Source organism: Magnolia sinica, chromosome 19 (assembly GCF_029962835.1).
Source record: "Magnolia sinica isolate HGM2019 chromosome 19, MsV1, whole genome shotgun sequence".
Lineage (NCBI taxonomy): Eukaryota > Viridiplantae > Streptophyta > Magnoliopsida > Magnoliales > Magnoliaceae > Magnolia > Magnolia sinica.
In genome coordinates, this window is record NC_080591.1 from 59,446,286 (window position 1) to 59,454,688 (window position 8,403).

The window sequence follows — 8,403 nt, forward strand, 5'->3', positions numbered from 1 at the left end:
CAGCTTTTAAAAATTCTAATTTAAATATATGCGAGCACTGTATATATGGTAAACAATTTAGATTGTCTTTTAAATATGGAAAACATGTTTGTAAGGGAATGCTTGATTATGTGCACTCTGACGTATGGGGATCATCGCCAGAAGTTTCCATTGGGGGGTCGTCATAGTTTATTTTATTCATTGACGACTACTCCAGGAAAGTTTGGATTTACTTCATGAAACGTAAATCCGAAGTTTTCACCATATTCAAACAATAGAAGGCAATGATGGAAAAACAGTCATGGTGAAAAATAAAAGTTTTAAGGACTGACAATGGTAGAAAATTTACTTCCATTGAGTTTAATGAGTATTGTAAGGATAAAGGAATCATCAGGCACAATACAGTGCGCCACACGCCCGAGCAAAACGGTGTGGCTGAGCGAATGAATCGGACTCTCCTGGAGAGGGCCAGATGCATGTTAAGTAATGCTGCGTTAGGCAAGGACCTATGAAAAGAGGCCGTTAACACGGCTTGTTATTTGGTGAACCGATCTCTTTCAACGATAATTGAATGTAAAATCCAAGAGAAAGTATGGAGTGGTCAGAAAATCGACTACTCAGATATTCGCATATTTAGTTATAAAGCTTACTCTCATGTACCATTAATTGAGAGAGAAGCTTGACCATAGAGCCAAAAAGTACATTTTTGTTAGCTATGACATTGGTGTGAAAGGTTACAGGCTATTCGATAAGGTCATCACTAGTCGTGATGTCAGATTCGATGAAAGCTTCATATTTCGTAAGAATGATCAAAAGGAGCAAGAGGAACCAGAAAGGGTGATCGTAGACGTCCAGATTGATACAGATAATACTCAGGCAGAGACAGATGCGCAGACAAAGGTACAAGATCAGGTGGAACAGTCACCTATGAGAAGGAATCCACTGCGTTTTCAGAGGTTACCGACAAGATACAGGGACGACTCTAATATTGCATATGCCCTTACTACAGATGAGGGAGACCTGTCTACTATTCAGGAGGTTCTTGATGAGCTTGATGCAGAAAAGTGGAAGGTGGCTATGGACGATGAGATGGACTCGTTGCACAAAAATCACACATGGGAACTGGTGAAGCTTCCCGTGGGCCGAAAAGCGATCGGATGCAAGTGGTTATTCAAAAGAAAACAAGATAGATACAAAGCAAGGTTGGTAGCGAAGGGTTATGCTCAGAGAGAAGGAATCGACTTCATAGAGATATTCGTGCCAGTGGTTAAGCAGGTATCTATCAGATTCATGTTGGCGTTGATTGCCCAATACGATCTCGAGCTGGAACAGATGGATGTGAAGACTGCATTCTTGTACGAAGAATTGGAAGAGCAGATCTACATGAAGTAACCAGAGTGCTATGAAGTTAAAGAGGCAGAGAAAAAGGTTTACAGCTTAATGAGGTCGTTGTATGGCTTGAAATAGTCGCCTATGCAGTGATATAAAAAATTTGATTCTTTCATGGTGAGTTATAAATTTACTCGGAGTGAATACGATCACTGTGTTTATTACAAGACATTGAGTGATGGAAAATACATCATCCTACTACTGTATATTGATGATATGTTAATCGCCTGTCATGATATGCAAATCAACATACCAAAACTCGATTATCGGGGACATTCGAGATGAAAGATCCGGGGCAAAGAGGGTTCTTGGCATAGATATTCATAGAGACAGGAAAAAGAGCAGGATTTTGTTATCACATGAAGAATACTTTAAAAATGTGTTGATCAAGCATGGGATGGACCAAACAAAGCTGGTGAGCATTCCTCATGCGGCTCACTTCAAGCTTTCCTCAGAACAATATCCTAAATCAAATGAGAAAAAATAAGTTATGTCTCATGTGCCTTATTCGAATGTGGTTGACAGTTTAATGTATGCCATGATCTGTACGAGACCAGATATTTCACAGGCAGTCGGTATTGTGAGCAGATACATGTCAAGCCTCAGCAAGCAACATTCGGAAGCTGTGAAATGGCTACTTCGATACATTCAAAGTATAAAAGACTATGTCTTAACTTTTGAGAAGATAGGAACAAAGTTGGTAGGGTATGTGGATTCTGACTACGCAGGCATTATAGATTTTAAGAAGTCTACTTCAGGATACTCATTTGTACTAGCAGGTGGAGCAATCAGTTAGATGTTGAAGCTTTAGTCCGTGATGACTCTTTCCACGATCGAAATAGAATATATGACAGTGACGGAAGCGTTTAAAGAAGGTGTTTGGCTCAGAGGCATGATAAATCAGTTAGGACTTCAGCAGGAGGCCGTGCCGGTTAACTGTGATAGCGAGAGCACTATCAATTTAGCTAAAAATTCTGTTTATCACTTACGTACTTAACACATTGATGTTCGTCACCATTTTATCCGACAGGTGCTTGAGGAAGGAGGCATCACACTGGAAAAAATTTATACCAGCATGAATCCAGCAGACATGCTCACCAAGGTCGTTCCTATAGAGAAGTTCAAGTTTTGTGCAACTTCTCTGGGCTTAACGATGACGTAAAAGAAGGACGGAGTGTGCACGAGAAACATTGATTGAAGCTATGATACGATGTAGAGATAAGAGAAGAAGTCAAGAAGCTACATGGTTGAAGATTGAAGACATAGTGGAGATTGTTGTCAGAGAGATGTCTTCATATCTTTCACGTTACTCGACCAGTCGAGCAGACCGCTCGACCAGTCGAGGATCCACTCGACCGGTCGAGGCCTTGTCAACTCAAAGTCCAGCGAGCACATATTTTGGGTGTCCGGGTTGCTCGACCAGTCGAGGCCCTCCTTCGACTAGTCGAGGTTACGCAGATCCTGCGCGGACTGCGGAAATTTGAGGCAAATTTTGAACTTTTTCAAAGGAGGTGCGTAAGTGGAGTTTCCTAAACTATAAATAAGGGTCCCTAGGGCTATTCTAAAGTATTCTAAGGCTTTTTAAAAGTTTTTCAAGGGTTTCTAAAAGGATTTTAGGGTTATCAAAGGGTGAGATTCAAGTTGTTCGAATCGGGTAAGTCCTCTCTCTTGTAAGTTCTATTTTCAAAGTGGAGATCTGTCGCTTTGTGTCGTGATTTTTTCCCGCAAGAGTTTTCCACATTAAATCTTTGTGTTCTCTTGTGATTGCTTGTTGCTCTTGGATTGTTATCCTAGATTTAGATCTATGTGATTCCGCAGCACAAATCCTCAACAACATTTGGGCGTACATACCTGCCTGCGTGACAATGTCAACAACAGGTATATGGACATCTTTGACAGTTAACACGAATGTCCCATAGTGTTGCCTACGCTCAAGTTCCAGAAGCAAGAAGAAAGAAGCTTGATGATCGTGTTGAGAAGTGCATCTTCATCGGCTACAATGAAGAGTCAAAGACATACAAGCTCTACAACCCACTAACCAATAAAGTGGTGGTGAGTAGATGTATTCTGTGAGGAAAAAGCCTGGAAATGGAACGAGGAAGATTCGGCCAAAGAAAATCAAGTCGAGGTTGAAGAATATGAAGAAGAGAAGCATGAGAACTAGGAGTAGACACCTGCAATACCCTCTTCCACCGAATCGTCTGCACGCAGAAGTCCAGCAATACGTTCCATCTCCTCTGGAAGTATTCCATCAAATCAAAATTCAGTCAGCATGTCATCGTCCAGTTCTCCTTCATCCTTGGCTCCTATCAAAATGAGAAGCCTCAACAATATATACGCCGAAATTGAGGAAGTAAATTTGTTCTGCTTGTATGCGGACCACTAGAAGAAGAATGCTAGAGGACGACTATGGAAGAGGAGATCCAAGCCATTAAGAAGAACCATACATGAGATCTAACTTTACTTCTTCAAGGCCAAAGAGCTATTAGCGTCAAATGGGTGTACAAGATCAAGCGAAATATTGATGGTGAGATTGATCGCTACAAGGAAAGGCTCGTAGCAAAGGGCTACAAACAGAAGTACAAGGTGGACTATGAAGAAGTATTCGCTCCTGTTGCTCGCCTTGACACTATGAGGATGATTATCTCCCTTGCAACCCATCACAGTTGGATGATCTACGAACTGGATGTGAAATCTGCATTCTTGAATGGAATTCTGGATGAAGAGGTCTATGTTGACCAACCTGAAGGCTTTGTTATGCAAGGAGAGGAACACAAGGTGTGTCGACTGAAGAAAGCCCTCTATGGGTTGAAGCAAGCTTCATGAACTTAGAATGCACGCATCGACAACTATCTTCAAGAAAATGGCTTCGCCCAATGTCCATATGAGCATGCAGTTTACATCAAGAAGAATGTTCAGGGTGATATGCTTATAGCATGCCAGTATGTTGATGATTTGCTATTTACAGGAAACAGCCGACCGATTTTTGATGAATTCAAGAAGGCCATGTTTAAGGAGTTCAAGATGACCGACGGAGGTCTGATGTCCTTTTTTTGGGCATTGAAGTGAAGCAACAACATGGTGGCATCTATATATCTTAGAAGAAGTATGCCAAGGAATTACTTGAAAAGTTCAAGATGGCCGATTGCAATGACATAAACATGCCTGTAGCAACGAGCTTAAAACTGACAAAGGACGGAGAAGGAAGAAGCGTTGACTCGATTATGTTCAAGAGTCTGATTGGAAGCCTAAGGTACCTCACAATCACAAGGCCAGATATCGTCTACAATGTTGGGCTTCTAAGTAGGTACATGGAAGCACCAAAAGAATCACACTAGCTAGCCGCAAAAAGAATCTTCAGGTACGTCAAAGGAACAATGGAATTTGGTCTTTTCTATCCATACGATGATGAAGCAATACTGTATGGATACTCAGACAGTGATTGGAAAAGTGACCAAGATGAAAAAAGGAGCACCACTGACTATATATTCTATCTTGGATCGACAACTTTTACATGGAACTCAAAGAAGCAATGTGTTGTTGCTTTATCCACATGTGAAGTAAAGTACGTGGCAGTATCAACCACGGTCTTGAGGCGATTTGGTTGAGAAACCTGCTAAAGGAGATGAAGCATCTGCAGGAAGAATCCACAGTCATATATGTGGGTAACAAGTCGGCAATCAAGCTAGCTAAAAATCCGGTGCAGCATGGAAGGAGCAAGTACATCGATACTAGGTATCACTTCTTAAGAGATCAAGTAAAGTAGAAAATGGTGAAATTGGAGTATTATCATACTATTGAACAGGTGGCACATATTTTCACCAAGGCACTATCGACAAATGCATTCAGACGACTAAGATCGATGCTTGGAATGAAGCCTGTTTTAGTTTGAAGGGGAGTGTTGGAACGTTTAAACCAAATGGACGATTCAGATGCTGATCTTTTCATGGCATTTGAAAAACCACACGTTATGACCATTGGAATTTCCACATTTTGCACGTGTTGTGGCTGGTGGATTTCCAAATGTTTGAAACTGATGGATTAAATGTAGTAGAATTAGGGCATATTAGGTATTTCACATAGTAGCATGTGACTATATAAAGAGGTGTGATGCTGCACGGTCTTGGCAAGCAAATCAAGCTAGAAAGCTTTTTCAATATTCAGTGTTTTTTTTTTTTTGTTTTTTTTCTTCCCTTCTTGTGTAGGTGTTCGAATTATCTCCCAAGGCTTTGTAAAGCCAACACAAATATGGAGATGTATACAGTTATGAGAGCCTTCTACTTGAGATGACCACCGGAAAGCGGCCAACTAATGACATTTTTAAGGACAATCAGAGCCTTCATCACTTTGCAAAATCAGCTTTTCTTGAAAAAGTAATGGAGATCATAGATCCAAGACTTCTCCAAGAAGATGCTTAAGCATTTCTAGATAGTGAAAATCATAACAATTTGAAAAATAAAATGCGTGATAGCTTGGTTGCATTGGTCAGAGTAGGTGTATCCTGTTCTGCAAAATTGCCAGGGAAACGAATGGAGATGAGAGAGATTGACATGGAAATGCATGCTGTTAAAGACTTATATCTTGAGGTTGGGATTCAGTGACAGAGACAAACAGGCCCCTATTGTTAGGTGAATGCTCATCTTGCCTCAGTAACTGGTAAGATTAGATTAGTAGTTATATTTAAGAAGATTCCAAAATAAAATAAAACTGCTTGATATTTTTTCTAAATAGATCTAGATATATATTATTCTAGTGTTGAATATGTGGGGCCACACCTATTGTGTCAACCCATCAGCTCAAAAGGCCTATACAAAAGAAGATCTCCAACTCAACAAAACTGGAGCCACAACCCGAAATCATGTGAAATACATACAAAAAGGCTAAGCGGATGACGCCATTTTGATCGCACCCAAACCCACTTTGTCAAGAAAAATGTTACCTCGAACCTGTCGCGGAAGATCCAAATGATTCTTGAAAGAGACATGAGATTGAGTAGCACTGCGCAAACGAGCCAATGAATCTGTCGGATAGTTCCCTTCCCTTTGGACGTGCACCACAATAACTGTACCCCGCCTCCTCAATTGAGTGATTCTAAACAGCCAAGCATTCCATTTCCAACCTGGCCGCGCTAACCCATTGATTAGGTCAACTACCACCCTTGAATCTGACTCCATAATGATTTGCTCAAAGCCCCTCTGAATTTCGTTGAGAAGGCCATCATGCACCGCTCGCAGCTTGGCAATCGTGTTCATCCCAAAACCATAACCATTTGCAAAGGCAAAAATGAACTCGCCCCTCTCCCCTCTACATATTCCACCTCCACCAGAAATCCCAGGATTTCCCCTGGCGAAACTGTCAACGTTAATTTTGACCCAACCCGGCATTGGCCTTTTCCATCTTACTACCTTTGGTTTACCGCCAGAATTGACACTTGACGAGGCTAGATTATGAGTCCACCGCACGGGAGTCATGTTTAGCAAGGCATCCCACCATTTGATCTTGGCAACCACCCTATCAAGGGACAACGATCGGCCCTCAAAAATAGTAGCATTTCCATCCTTCCACATTTTCCAGATATCAAGCAGGGGAGCAACATGAAATTAACTAACTTTCGATGCATGGCATTAGTTGCTGCCCACCATTGAGTTAACCGCGCTTTGATCAAAATTGATGGCATGACGTTGATACCAATCCAACTACTAATTGCCAGCCAAACATTCTGCGCCAACTTGCTGTTTACGAAGAGGTGAAGCGGAGATTCAGTATCATGGGAATGGCTGTCGCAGCAAACACACTTCGACGCGAGCTGAACTCCCCGGGATTGCACTGCACTGTCCATCGAAACTGCTTTGTGAATCACCTTCCATACGAGGAGAGAGATTTTGGGGGGAAGTTTCGAATGCCATACCCATCGAGCCCAACTACGACGAGGATTTGACACCCTGGACAACGACCGGGCCGATTTTATAGAAAATTCCCCAGATGGAGATAACAGCCAAAAAGGCGAATCAGCGACGTTAGAGGTACAAAAGCCTGTCTGGAAGACATGATCAATGACGGTTTGAGGAAGAAGAAGAAGCGCTGCAGAGGGAGGAAGAGGACCAGTCGGTCCGATCACCTGACAAACTTGGGTATCCTGCAAACCGAGAGGCACATCTGCCTCAGCCAGAAGGAGGCCAGAGGGCCCAGACCTGTCCAATTCGTCGTCCAGAAGCTACAATTCCTTGCACCAACTTGCCATTGAATATGTGCATCAACAGAAGGAATGAGGTCCCTAATCCGTTTCCACAGGGGAGAAGACAGCCGACTTGCCGTTTTGGGCCCAACTACGGACACATCACAAAGATACTTCGCCGTCATGAACACTGTCCAGACATTCTCCTCCTTCCAAAATTTAATCGACCAAGCCATTTTCAGACGGAGCGCCGTCATAGTGTTAGAAAGTTTTCTGAAACCAATGCCTCCCTCTTCTTTGGGCGTAGACAGCAACTTCCAAGACTTCTAATGGCACTTTAAATTCCCCTCAGACCAGCCCCAAAAGAAATTGGACATGTGCTTTTCAATTGACTGAAGCACCTGAGCATGAATATGGATCGCCGCCATAGAATGAACCGGAATAGAAGAATGGGCGTTCTTAATGAGGACCACACGCCCTGCCTGGGATAAGATACGAGCCTTCCACCCATTGATACGCCCCACTACTTTATCCACCAAAGGCTTAAACTCACTTGCTTTAAGCCTCCCTTCCGTTATAAGAACCCTCAGATACTTTAAAGCTGGAATAAGGGCCATCCCATGATGATGGGTTTCTTGCCCGGACAGAGAAGATAAGGCAGCCGATCATGGCAGATTACATTTTCTTGATTTATCCTTCAATCTAACGATCATGGACGGACCTGATTAGTTCAAAGAAGGAGAGAACGTCTGCTCCCATTCGTAAAAAGTAATGTGTCGTCGGCATATAGCAAATGAGAAATGATAGGGCACCCACGACCGAGCACAAACGGAAGGCTGATTTGATGTGATTGACCAACT